Here is a 19,539-nt window from a genome sequence, read left to right as displayed (position 1 = left end):
GTTTAGCATTCAATTTCATTCCCCATTCCATGTAATTCCATTCGATTGTCCATTCCATTCTCCATTCCACTTATTTCTCATTTTATTCTCCTTTCCACTGATTTCCATTCTGCATTCCATTAACAAATTTAATTTCATTAAATGCTTTATTTTAATCCGTTCCATTTCGTTCTTTATTTTACTCCATCCTCCATTTCATTCTCCTTTACATTCCATTCTCCATTTCACTAAATGCCATTCTATTCTCCATTCCTTTCCAATCCATTCTCCATTCCGTTATCCATAACATTCCCTTCCATTCTCCATTCCATTCCATTCCATTCCATTATTTTCTACATTCCTTTCCATTCCATTTCTCATTCTATTCTCCATCCCACTCCATTGTATTTTTCATTCCACTTTATTCTCCCTTCCATTCAATTCCATTGTCAATTCCATTCCACTGCACTACTTTTTTCCATTCCATTTCATTATCCATTCCATTTTCCACTCAATTTATTTCTCCATTTCATTCTCCTCCATCCTCCCTTCCATTCCATTCCTTTCTCCATTCCAATCCAATTCCATGCTCCAATCCATTCCATTCTCTATTCCATTTGATTCCATTATGCATTCTTTTCAATCCATTCATTTCTCCATTACATATCAATGCTTTCTATTCTCCATTGTATTCCATTCTCCATTTCTTTTCATTCTCTGTTCCATTGTTTTCCATACTATTCTCCATTCTATTCGATTCCATTCCATTCTCCATTCCATTTCATTCTCTATTCCAATTCATTTAATTCAATTATTCATTCCATATTATTCCATTTCATTTTCCATTCAACTCCATTTCATTGCCCCTTTCATTTATTTCAGTTCCATTCTGCAATCCATTCCATCCTCTATTTCATTCAATTCCATTCACTGTTCTTTTCAATTCCATTCCATTCTCCATTACATTCCATTATTTTTCATTCTCCATTACATTCCATTCTTCTATAAATACAAATCCCTTCTTCATTCTATTCCATTCCATCCTTCACTTCATTGAATTCCATTCAATTTTCCATTCCATTCCGTTCCATTCCCTTTTCCATTCCATTCCATTTCATTCCATCCTCCATTCCATTCCTTTTCATCTCCATTTCACTACATTGCATTCCATTATCCATTCCTTTAAACACCAGTCTATATTCCTCTTTACTCATTTCTCCATTGGCTTCCATTCCATTCTCCAATCAATTCCATTTCACTCTCCATTCCATTCCACTCCTGTCCATTCTCCATTCCATTCAATTCTTCATTGTTTTATCCATTCCATTCCATTCCAATCCATTATATTCTATCCTTCATTCCATTCCATTCCATTCCATCCTCCATTCCATTCCATGAAATTCCATTCTCCATTTGATTCTCCATTACATTGAATTCCATTTGAATCCATTGTCTATTTTTTTCATTCACTTTCCACTGCATTTCATTTTACATTCCATTCTATTTTAAATTCCATTCCATTCCATTCTGCATTTCGTACCATTCCATTCCATTCTACATTCCATTTCATTCCCAATTCCACTCCATTTTCAATTTGACTCTATTCAATTCTACTCTCCATTTCCTTCCGTTACATTCTCCATTCATTTCGACTACATTTTGGTCCATTCTCCTTTCCATTCCAACCCGTTCCTTTCCATTCTGCATTACGTTTGATTGGATCACTTTACGTTCTCCACATTATTCCATTTCTTTCCATTCCATTCCATTTCATTCATTTCTATTCCATCTTTATTGCTTTCCATTCCATTCTATTCCCACCTCTATTCCATTTCACTCAATTCCACTACTTTCCATTCAATTTTCCATTCCATTCCATTCCATTCCAATCCATTCTCCATTGCATTCCATTAAATTCTCCATTCCATTCCATTCCTTTCTCTATTCCATCTATTCGATTCTATTCCATTCTTCATTGCATTCACTTTCATTCCTTTTTCCATTCGATTCCATTCAATTCCATTTTATATTCCATTCCATTCCATTCCATTCTCCTTTCCATTCCATTCCATTCCATTCCACTCTCCTTTCTTTCTTCCATTTGATTCCACTATCCATTCTCCTCTTTATACTATACCATTCTGCATTCAATTCAATTCCATTTCATACCATTCTACATTTCATGTTATTTTACACCATTCTTTTTTACAATCCATTCCTTATCATTCTCCATTCCGTAAACTTCTTTATGCTATTTCATTTTCCATTTCTTTCTTTATTTCATTCGTTGTTTGTTTCATTTCATTCTATTCCATATTCCTTTCCATCCTCTTCTTCGTTTCGTTCCATTCTCCATTACATTCCGTTCCATTCTCCATTCCATTTTATTTCATTCCTTTTTCCTTTCAGTTTAATTCCATTCCATTCTTCATTCCATTCCATTTTATTATATTCTCCATTCCATTCTCCATTCCACTCCACTCCATTCTATTTTCCATTCCATTTCATTCTGCATTCCTCAATCCATTCCATTCTCCATTTCGTTCCTTTCCACTTCATTCCATTTTATTCTCCATCCCATTCTATTCTGAATTCCATTCCATTGCTTTTCATTCTCCCTTACAGTCCATTCAATTCCATTCTTGATTCCATTCCATTGCATTTCACTCTCTATTCCATTCCATTCTCCATTTCATTCCATTCCATTCCATTCACCATTCTATTCAGTTACATTCTATTCTCCAATCCAGTCCATTCGCCTCTCCATTCCATAGCATTCCATTTCATCCTCCCTTCTGACACAGTCCATTCTCCATTCCATTCCATTCTATTCTCCATTAAATTTCATTCCATTCCTTTCTCCCTTCCATTCCATTTCATTCCAACCCATTCTCCATTTTTTCCCATTTCATCCTATGCTCCATTCCATTTCATTTCATTTCATTCCATTCCATTCAATTCTATTCCATTCCTTTCCAATTAATTCCATTCAATTCCATTTTATATTCCATTCCATTCCATTCCATTCCATTCTCTTTTCCATTCCCCATTGCATTCCCTTCCATTCTCAATTCCATTCCATTTCATTCCATCCTCCATTCCATTATAGTGCATTCACCGTACCATTTCATTCTATTACATTCTATTTCATTCCATTCCATTCCCTTCCATTTCATAACATTCCAATCCATTCTCCATTCCCTTTCATTCCATGCTCCATTCCTTTCTCCTTTCCATTCCGTTCCCCATTCTATTCTTTACTGTGTTTTTAATTCCATTTCCTCTCCATTCCATTCATTTACATTGCTGATTCCATTCCATTGCATTGTCCATTCCTTTCCATTCCATTCCATTCTCCAGTCCAGTCCTCATTCAATTCCATTAACTATTCCATTCTATTCCATTCTCCAATCGATTCCCTTTCCATTCTCCATTCCATTCCACTTCAATTCATTCGATTACATGCCTTTCACCACACCTTTCCTTTCCATTCCATTTTTTTCGGTTCAATTCCATTCTTTGTTTTATTCCTTTCTCCACTCAATTGTATTTTTTTCCATTGTCCATTCCATTCGATTCTCCATTCCTTTCATTTCCATTCTTCATTCCATTCCATTCTATTCTGCACTCCACTGCTTTCCATTCCATTCTTTTTTCCATCCTCCATTCCATTGCATTCCGCTTTCTATTTTATTTCATTACATTTCATTCAGTTATCCAGTGTTTTTCATGCTATTCGACTTCATCCCATTCTACATTCCATTCCTTTGCATTAGTTTACATTATCCTTTCCTTTCCTTTCCATTCTCCATTCCTTTCCATTCCATTCTCCAATCCGTCTGTTCAATTCTATTGCATTCTCTGATCTATTCCACTCGATTGTTTATTCCATTCCGTTTTGTACTGCTTTGCTTTCCATTCCATTCTGCATTCCATTCCACTCCACTCCACTCTCTATTCTCCATTCCCTTCCATTCCATCTTCCTTTCTCAATTCCTGTCCATTCCATTCTGCATTCAGTTCCATTCCATTGCATTGTATTCTCCATCCCATCCAATTCTATTCCATTCTCCATTCCATTCCATTTAGTATCATTTTCCAATCAATTCCATTTTCATTTCCATTTCATTTTCCATTTCATTCTATTATACTTTCCTTCCTCCATTCCATTCCAGTCCATTCGATTTCTTCCTACATTCCATTCCATTTTCCATTTTATTCTCCATTCCATTCTATTCTCAATTCCATTCCATTCTCCCTTCTATTCTCAATTCCATTCCATTCTCCATTTCTTTTCATTCTCCCTTCCACTCCATTCAATTCCATTTTTTAATCCATTCCATTCTCCACTCCATTTCATTCCATTCCATTGTCCATTCCATTTCATTTCCTTTCACATCATTCTCGATTTTATTGCATTTTTTATTCCATTCCTTTTTCTGTTCTTCTCCATTCCAATTTATTTTCCATTTCATTTCATTCTTCACTCTATCCCATTTTCAGTTCTTTCAATCACATTCCACTGTCTGTTCCCTTCTGTTCTCCTTCCCATTAGACTTAATTCCTTTATGTTCTACCTTCCACTCAAATCCATTCCATTCCATTCTACGTTACATTCAATTTAATTCTATTACATTCTCACTCCATTCCATTCCTTTTCATTCCATTCCATTGCATTCCATTTAATTTCATTTCATTCGATTCGATTCCATTCCATTCTATTCCGTTCCATTCCATTCCATTCCATCTTCATACCATTCCATTCTCCATAACATTTCACTCCCTTCCATCTCATTCCATTCCATTCTCCATACCATTTCACTCCATTCCATTTCATTTCATTCCATTCTCCATACGATTTCATTCCATTCAACTTCATTCCATTCAATTTTCCATTCCATTCCATTCCATTCCAATCCATTCACCATAGCATTCCTTTCAATACTTCATCCATTCCATTCCATTTTATTCCATTCCATTCCATTTTACCCCTTTCCATTCTGCATTCCATTCCATTCTATTCCATTTGCTTCTCTATTCCATTGCTTTCCATTTTCCATTTCATTGCATTCTACATTGTTCCTTTCTATTCCATTCCCCACTCCCTTCCCTTCTATTCCGTTTTCCTTTCCATTAGACTTAATTCCTTTACGTCCTGCATTCTATTCAAATCCAGGCCATTCCATTCTGCATTACGTTCAATTTAATGTCACTAAACTCTAACTCCGTTCCATTCCATTCTATTCCATTCTGTTCCATTCCATTCCATCTTCATTCCATTCCATTCTCCATACCATTTCACTCCATTCCATTTCATTCCATTCAATTTTCCAATCCATTCCAACACATTCGTTATCCCATTCAATTCAATTATTAATTCCATTCCATTCCATTCCATTCCTATCCATTTTCCATCCCTTTCCATTCAATTCTCCATACCATTTCATTCCGTTCTTATTGCATCTATTCAATTCTATTTTATTCTCCATTCCAGTTCATTCCATTTATTTTTTGGCATTCCATTCCTTTCTTCATTCCATTTTATTATCCATTTCACTCCCTTCTCCATCCCATATTCCTTTTCATTCCCTTCTACATTCCATTCTCCATTCTTTTCCTTTCCCCATTCCACTCCATTCCATTCTATTGTCCATTCCCTTCCATTGTCCATTCCCTTCCTTTGCATTCTTTATTCCATTCCATTTTGTTTTATTCCATTTCATTCTTTATTCAGTTGAATTTAATTCCTTTCTTTATTTCATTCCATTTCCTTTGATTCTTTATTCCATTCTTTATTTCATTACGTTCTCCATTCTATTCTCACTTATCTTCCATTCTCCATTGCACTCCAATCCATTCCCTTCTCTATTTCTTCCCATTCCATTCTACATTCCATTCCATTTCATTCTCAATTTAATTCCATTCCACTCTCCATTCCATTTCACTTTACATTCCGTTCTATCTTCCATTTCATTATGCAGTCAGTTGCATTCTTCATTTCATTCCATTCTCGATACCATTCCATTCTCCATTCAATTTCATTTCCCCTTCCATTCTTCATTCTATTCCATTCTCCATTCCATTTCATACTCGATTTCATTCCATTCTCCATTTCATTCTGCATTCCATTCCCTTCTCCATTCCTTTCCTTTTCCCATTTGGCTCCATTCCATTCCACTCTCCCTTCCGTTCCGTTCCGTTCCATTCCATTCCATTCCATTCCATTCCATTCCATTCCATTCCATTCCATTCTATTCTATTCCATTCCATTCCATTCCTTTCTCCATTCAGTTTAATCCCATTCCATTGTTTACTCCTTTCTATTTCATTCATTTCTTTATTCCATTCTCTATTCCATTGCATTCTCCATTATATTCTCTTTTCCATTCCATTCTATTTCACTCCATTCACTTTTACATTTATTTCATTCCATTGTCCATTCAATTCCATTACATTTCATTTTCCATTACCTTTCCTTATTGCATTCCATACTCCATTTCATTCCATTCACTATTCCATTCCAGTCGATTCCATTCCTTTCCATTCCATTCCTTTGCTTTCCATTCTTCATTTCATTCCATTCTCTCCATTTGATTCGATTTGATTCCATTCCATTCCATTCTATTCCATTCCATTCCATGCCATTCTACATTCCATTTCATTCCATCCCATTCCATTTCCCATTTCTTTCCATTCCACTTCATTCTCCATTCCATTCCATTGCATTGCGTTCTGCATTTTACTCCATTCCATTCTCCATTCTTTTCAATTACAGTCCATTCTCCAATCCTTTCCATTCTATTCAGCATTCTTTAGCATTGCATTCCATCTTCCATTCTATTACTTTCAATTCTCCATTCCTTTCCATTGTTCATTCCGTTTCATTCCCCATTCCCTATCAGTTTCCATTTTTTTCTTCATTCCATTCCATTCTCAATTTCGTTCCATTCTGCGTTCCATTTCCTTTGATTCCATTCTCCATTCCATTTCATTTTTTTATTCTTCATTCCCTTCCATTCCATTTTATTCCATTCTCTATTCTATTCCATTCTTTATTCCATTCCATCCTCTATTCTGCTCCATTCTTTTCCATTCTCCATTCAATTTCCTTCTCCATTCCATTTCATTTTCAATTCCACTCTATTCCATTACACTCTCCGTTAGCTTCCATCCATTCTACGTTCCATTCGACTTCATGCTTTTCCATTCTTTATTCCATTCCAATCTAATCCATTCTATTCTGTATTATGATAGATTTAATTCCATTATATTCTCATTCCATTTCATTTGACTCCATTACATTTCATTCCTTTTCTTTCCATTTCATTCCATTCCATCTTCATTACATCACATTCCATTCCAATCTCCATACCTTTTCACTCAATTCCATTTCTTTCTATTCAATTTTCCTTTCCATTCCATTCCACTCCATTCCAATCCATTCCCCATCCCATTCCATTCCATTCTCCATACCATTTCATCCCATTCTTTATTGGATCTATTCAATTCTCTTTTCTTTTTTCCATTCAATTCCATTTTTTCCATTGCATAATAAATTTCATTCCATTCTATTCTCATTTCCCTTTCATTCCATTCTTTTTTGTATTTTATTCCATTCTCCATGCCATTCCATTCCATTCTACATTCCATTCCATTCAATTCCTTTCTTCATTCCCTTCTGTTACATTCTCCATTCTGTCTATTTGATTCTATTCCATCTGCCACTCTACTCCATTCGATTCTTTATTACATTCCATTTCATACTATTTACATTCCATTCCATTCTGCATTCCATTCCGTTCCACTCCACTCTCCATTCTCCATTCTCTTCTATTCAACTCTGCTTTCTCGATTCTAGTCCATTGCATTCTTCTTTCAGTTTCATTTCAATCCATTGTATTCTCCATTCCATCCATTTCAAATCCATTCTCCATTCTACTCCATTTAATTCCATTCTCCAATCCATTCCATTCTCCATTCTGTTTCATTCTCTATTCCACTCTAGTTTTCATTTTATTCTCCATTCCATTGCATTCCCAATTCCTTTCCATTTTCCATTCCATTTCATTCTTCATTTCACTCCATTCAATTCCATTCTTTATTCCATTACGTTCTCCATTCCATTTCATTCCATTACATTTTCCATTCTATATCTTATCTTTTCTTTGTCCATTCCATTGTATTCCCTTCATTCCATTCTTTATTCTATCCCATTCTTTATTCCATTCCATTATCCATTTTGCATCATTCATTCCATTATCAATTCCATTCTATTCAATTCCACTATCAATTTTCTTCCATTCCATTCTCCGTCCCATTAGACTGTATTCCTTTCCATTCTCTGTTCCTTTCAAATCCATTCCATTCCTTTCTACATTACGTTAGATTTGATTCCATTACATTTTCATCCCATGTCTTCCTTTTCTTTCCATTCCGTCTTCATTCCATTCCATTCCATTTCATTCCATTCACCATGCTATTTCACTTTATTCCATTTCATTCCGTTCACTATTCCATTCAATTCCTTTCCATTACATTCAATGTTCATCTATTCTCCATCTCATTCCATACAATTCTCCATTCCTTTTCATTCCATTCCATTCCATTCCATTCCATTCCATTCCAATCCATTCCTTTCCATTCCGTTCCATTCCTTCCTTTTCCATTCCATTCTCCATTCCATTCAATTGTATTGCATTCTCCAATTCATTCTATTCCATTGTCCATTCTATTAAACTACATTCCATTCTCTGATCCATTCCATTTGATTCTCTATTTCATAGCATTCCATTACATCCTCCATTCCATTAGTGTCCATTCTCCATCCTACTTGATTCCATTCTATTCGATTCCATTCTATTCTCCATTCCATTTCATTGTCCAATTCATTCCAGATTCCATTTTATTCTCCAATCCATTCCATTCTCAATTCCATTCTATTTTCCTTTCCATTTCATTATCCGTTCCACTCCCTCAATTTCATTCTTCAATTCATTCCATTTTCCATTCTATTTTATTCCATTCCATTATCTTTTCTATTCCATTTCTTTTTATTTTTAATACGTTAAATTCCATTGTAGATTCTATTCCATTCTTTATTCCATTCTGTTCTATGTTCTGCTCCATTTCATTCCATTCCCTATTCCATTCCACTTTCAATTTCACTCTATTCCTTTCCACTCTCCCATATCTTCCTTTCATTTTCCATTCCATTCGACTTCATTCTTTTCCATTTTCGGTTCCATTTCAATCCATTACATTCAATTCTGCATTATGTTCAATTCAATTCCCTTCCATTCTCACTTTATTACTTGTCATTCTATTCCATTCCATTCCTTTCCATTCTCTATATTTCACTCCATTCCATTTCATTCCTTTCAATTTTCCAATCCATTCCATTCCTTTCCATTCCTACCCATTGTCTACACCTTTCCAATCAATTCTCCATACCATTTCATTCCGTTCTTTATTGCATCTATTCGATTCTACTTAATTCTCCATTCTAGTTCATTCCATTTATTTTTCGGCATTCCATTCCTTTCTTCATTCCATTTTATTATCCATTTCACTCTATTCTCCATCCCATTTTCCTTTTCATTCCCTCCTACAATCCATTCTCCATCCTTTTCCTTTCTCCACTCCACTCCATTTCATTCCATTCTCCATTCCCTTCCATTGCATTCTTTATTCCATTCCATTTCGTTTTATTCCATTTCATTCTTTATTCAGTTGAATTTAATACCTTTCTTTACTTCATTCCATTTTCTTTGATTCTTTATTCCATTCTTTATTTCATTACATTCTCCATTCTATTCTCACTTATCTTCCATTCTCCATTGCACTCCATTCCATTCCCTTCTCCATTTCCTCCTATTGAATTCTGCAATCCATTCCATTTCATTCTCCATTTAATTCCATTCCACTCTGCATTCCATTTCGCTTTACATTCCGTTCTATCTTCCATTTCATTATGCAGTCAATTTCATTCTTCATTTCTTTCTATTCTCGATACCATTCCATTCTCCATTCAATTTCATTTCCCATTCCATTCTTCAATCTATTCCATTCTCCATTCCATTTCATTCTCCAATTAATTCCATTCTCCATTTCATTCTGCATTCCATTCCCTTCTCCATTCCTTTCCTTTCCCCATTTGACTCCATTCTATTCCATTCCATTGCATTCCATTCCATTCCATTCCAATCCATTCCATTCCTTTCTCCATTCAGTTTAATTCCACTCCATTGTTTATTCCTTTCTATTTCATTCATTTCTTTATTCCATTCTCTATTCCATTGCATTCTCCACTATATCCTGCTTTCCATTCCATTCTCCATTCTACTTCACTCCATTCACTTTTACATTTACTTCATTCCATTGTCCACTCAATTCCATTGCATTTCATTTTCCATTCCATTTCTTTCCATTGCATTCCATTCTCCACTTCATTCCATTCTCTCCATTCCATTCCATTCCATTCCATTCCATTCCATTCCATTCCATTCCATTCCATTCCATCCAATTCCATTCCATTCTATTTTCCATCACATTCCTTTCTCCATTTCATTCCATTATACTTCATTTTCCATTCCATTCTCCATTCCATTCCATTGCATTGCGTTCTGCATTTTGCTCCATTCCATTCTCCATTCTTTTCAATTACAGTCCATTCTCCAAACCATTCCATTATATTCCCCATTCTTTAGGATTGCATTCCATCTTCCATTCCATTACTTTCAATTCTCCATTCCTTTCCATTGTCCATTCCGTTTCATTCCCCATTCCCTATCAGTTTCCATTTTTTTCTTCATTCCATTCCATTCTCAATTTCATTCCATTCTGCATTCCATTTCCTTTGATTCCATTCTCCATTCCATTTCATATTTTTATTCTTCATTCTGTTCCATTTCATTTTATTCCATTATTTATTCTATTCCATTCTTTATTCCATTCCATTCTCTATTCTCCTCCATTCTTTTCTGTTCTCCATTCCATTTCATTTTCAATTCCTCTCTATTTCATTACACTCTCCGTTAGCTTCCATCCATTCTACGTTCCATTCAACTTCATTATTTTCCATTATTTGTTCCATCCCAAACTACTCCATTCTACTCTGTGTTACGATTGATTTAATCCCATTATATTCTTACTCCGTTTCATTTGACTCCATTGCATTTCATTCCTTTTCTTTCCTTTCCATTCCATTCCATTCCATTCCATTCCATTCCATTCCATTCCATTCCATTCCATTCATCTTAAATACATCACATTCCATTCCAATCTCCATACCTTTTCACTCAATTCCATTTCTTTCCATTCAATTTTCCATTCCATTCCACTCCATTCCAGTCCATTCTCCATACCATTTCATCCCATTCTTTATTAGATCTATTCAATTATATTTTTTCCTTTTCATTCCATTTTTTCCATTCCAGAATATATTTCATTCCATTCTATTCTCATTTCCCTTTCATTCTATTATATTTTGTATTTCATTCCATTCTCCATGCCATTCCATTCCATTCTACATTCCATTCCTTTCCATTCTTCATTCCCTTCCGCTACATTCTCCATTCTGTCTCCTTGATTCTATTCCATCTACCACTCTATTCAATTAGATTCTTTATTCCATTCCATTTCATACTATTTACATTCCATTCCATTCTGCATTCCATTCCGTTCCACTCCACTCTCCATTCTCCATTCTCTTCTATTCAACTCTGCTTTCTCGATTCTAGTCCATTGCATTCTTCTTTCAGTTTCATTTCAATCCATTGTATTCTCCATTCCATCCATTTCAAATCCATTCTCCATTCTACTCCATTGAATACCATTCTCCAATCCATTCCATTCTCCATTCCATTTGATTTTCTATTACATTCCTTTTTCCATTCCATTCTTTATTCCATTCTATGCTCCATTCCATTTCATTCTCTAGCTTTCATTTTATTTTCCATTCCATTGCATTCCCAATTCCGTTCCATTTTCCATTCCATTTCATTCTTCATTTCACTCTATTCAATTCCATTCTTTATTCCATTATGTTCTCCATTTCATTTCATTCCATTACATTTTCTATTCCATACCTTGTCTTTTCTTTCTCCATTCCATTGTATTCCCTTCATTCCATTCTTTATTCTACTCCATTCTTTATTCCATTCCATTCTCCATTTTGCATCATTCCATTCCATTCTCCTTTCCATTCCATTATCAATTCCATTCTATTCAATTCCACTATCAATTTTCTTTTATTCCATTCTCCATCCCATTAGGCTCTATTCCTTTCCATTCCCTGTTCCCTTCCAATCCATTCCATTCCGTTCTACATTACGTTAGATTCAATTCCATTAAATTTTTACCCCATTTCTTTCCTTTCCATTCCATTTCGCCTTCATTCCATTCCATTCCATTTCATTCCATTCTTCATACTATTTCACTTTATTCCATTTCATTCCGTTCACTATTCCATTCAATTCCATTCCATTACATTCAATTTCCATTTATTCTCCATCTCATGCCATACAATTCTCTATTCCATTCTATGCCTTTCTGCATTCCATCTGTTTGATTCTGTTTTACTCCTTTTTCTTCAATTACTTTTTTTTTCTATTCAATTCCTTTCAATTTTGTATTCCATTCCATTCCTTTCTCCTTTCCCTCCCATTCCCTTCTCCATTCTATTCCATTCTACTCACTGCTTTCCATTGCAATTCACTCTATTCTTCCTTGTCCACTTTATTTCATTCCATTCCATCCCCCATACAATTTCATTTTCCATTCCATTCTCCATTCTGTTTCAATCTCCATTATATTTCATTCTGCATTCCATTCTTCATTCTTTTCCTTTCTCCATTCTACTCCATTTCTTTCCATTACATTATGTTCCCCATTTAAATTTTTTTCCTCCATTCCTTTCTCCATTGAGTTTAATACCATTGTGTTCCCTATTCCATTTCATTCCATTCCATTCTCCATTTCATTCTCTGTTCCATTACATTCTCAATTCCTTTCCATTCTACATTCCACTCCACTCCATTCCCTTCTCCCTTCCTTTGCATACCATTCTCCATTCCATTCTCCCTTCACTTCCATTTCATTGCATTCTCTTCTCCATTTCATTCCTTTCCAATCTCTATTTAATTACACTGCATTCCTTTCTCCATTCTATTCCATTCTCCATTCCATTTCACTCTCCATTTCTTTCCTTCGCATTCAATTCTTCAATTCATTCCATTGCATTCAATTCTACCTTCCATTTCATTCCATTCCATTCTCCATTCCATTCAATTCCGTTTCATGCTTTCTTCCACTCCATTAAATTTCCTTCCATTCTCCATTCAATACCATTCTCCATTCCGCTCCATTTTGCATTCTGCCACATTTCTTTTCATTCTCCATTCCATTTCATTCCTTTCCATTCTCCATTCCATTCCATTCTCCATTCCATTCTCTGTTCCATCCATTGCATTATTCATTTCATTTTATTGCATTACATTACATTATCCATTCCATCCCAATCAATTGCATTCTCCATTTTATTTCATTTCTTTCTTCATTCCCTTTGATTCCATTCTCCATTCCATTCCATTGCTTTCCATTCTCTGTTTCACTCCATTCCTTTCTGCATTCCATTCCATTCTATTCCATTCTTCATCCCATTTTATTCTATTTTCCTTTTCTTTCCATTCTACATTCCATTCTCTATTCCATTTCATTCTTCATTACAACCTCTGTTACATAAACTTACATTTCACTCCATTATATTACATTCTATTTGATTCTCCATTCCATTCCAATCCATTCCATTCCATTCCATTCCATTCCATTCTCCATTGCTTTCCATTCTATTGCATTCCACATTCCGTTCCATCCTCCATTCCATTCTATTCCCCATTCCCTTCTACATTCCATTGCATTTCCAATTTCATTCTTAATTCCCTTCTCTATTCCATTCCATTTTATTCTCCATTACCTTCATTTGATTCCATTCTCCATTGCTTTCCTTTACATTTTTTATTTCATTCCAATCAATTCCACTCTCCATTCCATTCAATTTCATTTTCAATACATTCCATTAACCATTCAATTTTACCCTCCTCTCCATTCCATTCTTTATAGCATTTCATTTTCACTTTCATTTTATTCAATATTATTCTCCATTCTATTCCATTCCCCATTCCACTTCTTTCCATTCCATTTCATTCTGTCGTCTGTTCTATTCCATTCCATTTCATTCTTCACTCCATTCCATTTCTTTTCATTTTTTCACACTTTCCATTCCGCTCCTTTCCATTTCATTCCATTCCATTCCATTCCATTACAAACTCCATTCCATTCCATTCCATTCCATTCCATTCCATTCCATTCCATTCCATTCCATTCCATTCCATTCTGTTCTCCACTCCTTCTATTTTCTATTCTATTCTATTCTATTCTATTCTTTTCCACTCTATTTCATTTGATGCTTTATATTATTCCAATTTATACTCTTTAAAATTCCTTTTAGTTCTGCATTCCATTCCATTCCACTCCTATCTCCATTCTCCATTCCCTTCCATTCCACTCTCCTTTCTCAATTTCAATCCATTCCATTCTGCATTCAGTTCCATTCCACTCCATTCTATTATCCATTCCATCCAATATCATTCCTTCCTTCATTCCACTCTATTTAATACCGTTCTGCATTCCGTTCCATTTTCTTTTTATTTCATTTTCCATTCCATTTCATTTTCGATTTCATTCACCATTCCATTCTGTTCCCCTTTCCATTTCATTAGGCATTGCGTTCTAGTTTCCATTTCATTATCCATTCCATTTCATTCTCAACTCCATTTCATTCTGTATTCCATTTCATTCTCCATTCCACTCCATTCCATAGCATTCTTTCTTTCATTTGATTCTCCATTCCATTTCATTCCATTCCATTCTCCATTCTGCTCCATTCCATACCATTCTTCATTCAATTTTATTTTCAATTCCACTCTATTCCATTCCACACTCAATTCCTTTCCATTCCATTCTCCTTTCCATTCGACTCCATCCCTTTTCATCCTCTGTTCCATTGCAGTCCATTCCATTCCATTCTGGATTCTATTTGATTCATTTCCATTACATTATCTACTCCATTTCATTCCATTACATTGCATTATATTTCATTCCATTTCATTCTATTCCATTCCATTCCATTCTATCTTCTTTCCATTCAGTTTCGTTTCATTTTATATATCATTTCATTCCATTACATTCAATTCTCCATTCAATTCCAGTCCATTCTAATACATTCTCCCTTGCATTCCATTCAATTCTCCATTCTGTCTTTTCGATTTTATTCCATTATGCATTCCATTGAATTTCATTCCATTTACCTTTCCACTCCATTACATTCTTTAATCCATTCAATTACATTCTCTTTTTCTTTCCATTTCATTTTCCATTCCATTTAAATCGTCTTTCTGCATTACATTACATTCCTCTCTATCTTCTCCATTCCATTTCATTCTGATTTCAGTTCCATTCCATTTTATTCCATTATCCATTCCATTAATTCTCCATTTCATTCCATTCCATTCCATTCCATTCCATTCCATTCCATTCCATTCCATTCCATTCCATTCATTCCATTCCATTCTTTCTGCCTTCCATTCCATTCTCCATTCCATTCCATTCTCTATTCCATTACATTTTCCATTCTAGCCCATTCGACATACCATTCCATTTTGTATTTCATTCTTTCTTTATTCTCTTCCTAATTCCATTCAATTTCCCGTTCCATTTTGCATTCCCTTCTCCATTCCATTACATTTCTCCTTACATGCCATACTCCTTTCTTTTCCACATTCCATTATATTCTCCATTCCATATCATTCCATTCTGCATTTCATTGCAATCTCCATTCCATTACCTTCCAATCCGTCCTCCTTTCTCTTCCATTTCTTTTTCCATTTAATTTCATTCCATTCCCCATTCCATTTCGTTCTCCATTCCATTCCATTCCATTCCATTCCATTCCATTCCATTCCATTCCATTCCACTCTCCATTGCATTCCATGGCATTCTTCATTCCATTCCATTCCATTCTTTTCTCCATTCCATTTCATTTTTCATTCCATTTTATTCCATTTCATTCTTCATTCCATTCCATTCAATTCCATACTCCATTCCATTAAATTCGATTCTCAATTACATTCCATTCTATTTCATTCTCCATTCCTGTCTTTTTTCTCAATTTAATTCTCCATTTCATTCCTTTAATTTCCAACCCATTCTTTATTCCATTTCTTTCCTTTCCATTCTCCATTCTATTTGATTCTGTTCCACTCCATTCTCCATTCCATTGTGTTCCATTCCATTCTACATTCTATCCCCTTCCATTCCATCTTCCATTCCATTCTGCATTCCATTAAATTTCATTCTTCACTCCACCCATTCCATTCCATTCCACTCCCTCCTCAATTTCATTCCAGTTTTTTTCTGTGCAATTCCATTACATTCCATTTTCAAATCCATTCAATTTCATTCTCCAATCCATTCCATTTCTTTTCCATTCAATATCATTTTCTATTCCATTCCATTCATTTTCCTTGCCATTTCTTTATTTTTCATTCTTCATTCATTCAATTTCCCATTCCCTTTCATTACATTTTTCAACCCATTCCATTCCATGATTCTCCATTTCACCCCATTCCTTTCCCTTCTCCATTCAATCCCATTCAATTTTTAATTCCATACCATTTTATTCAATTCTCCATTCCATTTCATTCCATTAAATTTCATTTTCCATTTTATTTCATTCTATTCTCCATTGCAATTAATTCCATTCCATTCTCCATTCTTTTGCTTTCCATTCTACATTCTATTCCTTTCCATTCTCCATTCCATGCCATCATTTATTCCATTCCTTTTCATTCCCTACATTTCTCCATTACATTCCATTCTCGATTCCATTCCATTCCATTCCACTTTATTCTCCATTCCATTTCCTTACATCCATTACATTCTCCAATCCATTCCATTCCATGCCATTCCTTTCTCCATTCCATTCTATTCAATTCCATTCCATTTCCTGTTCCATTATATTCCATTCTACATCTTGTTTCACTCCAATCGTTTCTCCTTTCCATTCCATCCCCATTCCATTTCATTTCTTCCCATCCTGCATTTCATTCTATTATACTCTGCGTTACATTCCATTGCATTCCATTCCATTCTCCATTCCATTCCTTTCTTTTTTTTTTCTCTTTTTGTCTTTTTTATCACCATTTATTAATTTTATTGCATTTTAGGTTTTGAGGTATATGTGAAGAACATGCAAAATTGTTGTACAGGTACACACGTGGCAGTTTGATTTGCTGCCTTCCTTCCCATCACCTACTTCTGGCATTTCTCCCCTTGCTATCTCTCCCCAGCTCCCCACCCCCTCGAGAAATAGGAACACTTTTACACTGTTGGTGGGAGTGTAAATTAGCTCAACCATTGTGGAAGACAGTGTGGCGATTCCTCAAGGACCTAGAAATAGAAATTCCATTTGACCCAGCAATCCCAGTACTGGGAATATATCCAAAGGATTACAAATCATTCCACTATAAGGACATGTGCACACTAATGTTCATTGCAGCACTGTTTACAATAGCAAAGACCTGGAACCAACCCAAATGCCCATTGACGATAGACTGGATAGGGAAAATCTGGCACATATACACCATGGAATATTATGCAGCCATCAAAAAAGATGAGTTTGTGTCCTTTGTAGGGACATGGATGAACGTGGAAACCATCATTCTCAGCAAACTGACAGAAGAGCAAAAGATCAAACACCGCATGTTCTCACTCATAGGCGAGAACCCATGGACACAGGGAGGGGAGCGTTCCATTCCTTTCTATTCCATTCCATTCTCCATTTTATTCCATTCCGTTTCCTCTGCATTCCATTGTCCATTCCATTGTATTCTCCATTAGAGTCCACTCCGTTCTTTATTCTGTTCTCCATTGCATTCTTCATTTCATTCTCTATTGTGTTTTTCTTTCGACTCCATTTTGCATCCCATTCAATTCCATTGTTCACCATATTCCATGGCATTCTCCATTCCGATCATTCCATTGTATTCTGCATTCTATTCTACATTCACTTCCATTCCCCATTCAATTTTATTGCATTCTCCATTCCATTTCCCATTCCATACTTCATCCCATTCCATTTCATTGTATTCTATTCCATTTCATCCTCCAATATATTCCATTCTTCTTTCCAATCAATTCCAGCCTCTATACCATTTTTTATTCCTTTACATTATGTATTCCAATCCATTCCATTCTAAATTCCATCCCCTTTCATTCTTTATTTTGTTCCATTCCATTCCATTCTCCACTCCATTCTAGTCTATTCTCTGCAGCATTCCATTTCATTGCTTTCTCCATTCCATTCCATTACATTCTCCATTTCTGTGAATTCCATTCCATTTCCATTCAATTCCATTGTCCATTCAATTCCATTTGTTTCAAATAATTTTTAACTCCAGTCTCCATTTTTTCTATTCTATTCCATTCCTTTCTCCATTTCATACTTCTTTTCATTCCATTCTCCATTCCATTCCATTCTATTTCATTCTCCATTCTATTTCCATTCCATTCCATTCGACACTCCATTCTCTTTTTCATTTTCCATTTTATTTTCCATTTCATTCCATTCGCTATTCCATTCAATTCCATTGTTCACCGCATTACATGGGATTCTTCATTACTATCACTGCATTCCGTTCTCCATTCCATTCTCCATTCTCTTCCAGTCTTCATTCTATTCTATTCCATTCGCCATTCCATTTTCCATTACATTCCATTCTCCATTCCATTCCATTCCAATTTTCCAATACATTCCATTCTCCTTTCTGTTCTATTCCATACTCCTTTCCATATTTTTCAATTTCATTCCATCCTCCATTCTATTCCATTACTTTCCATTGTCCATTCCTTTTCATTCCTTTCAAATCCATTCTTCATTAAATTTCAATCCATTCTCCATTTTATTGCATTCCATTCCATTCTCCGTTCCTTTCTCCATTCCATTCGATTCCATTCGATTCGATTCGATTCGATTCGATTCCATTCCATTCCATTGCATTCTCCTTTCCATTCCATATTGTTCTCCATTCTATTCAATTTCATTCGAACCTACACTCCATTCGAGTCTATTCTTCATGGCATTCCATTTCATTGCTCTCTCCATTCCATTCAAACCTCCATTCAATTCCATTATATACAATTCCATTTCATTCCCTTCTATTTTCCTTGCATTCCATTGTCCATTCCATTCAATTCTGCATTCCATTCCATTTTGTTCCGTTATGTTATTGATTCCACTCTCTATTCCTTTCTTTTATATTCCATTCTTTTCTTTATTTCGTACTGCCTTCCATTCCATTCTCCATTCCTTTCAGTTCAATTTCTCATTCCATTCCATTCTCCATTCCATTCCACTGAATTCTCCCTGCCATTCCGTTTTCCTTTCAATTCCATTCTGCTTGCATTCCATTGGATTCTAAATTGTATTCCGTTCAATTCCATTCT

This window comes from Cebus imitator, unplaced genomic scaffold, assembly GCF_001604975.1.
Source record: "Cebus imitator isolate Cc_AM_T3 unplaced genomic scaffold, Cebus_imitator-1.0 Scaffold687, whole genome shotgun sequence".
Classification (NCBI taxonomy): Eukaryota; Metazoa; Chordata; class Mammalia; order Primates; family Cebidae; genus Cebus; species Cebus imitator.
The sequence above is the reverse complement of the archived record's forward strand: the minus strand, read 5'-3'. Positions refer to the sequence as shown.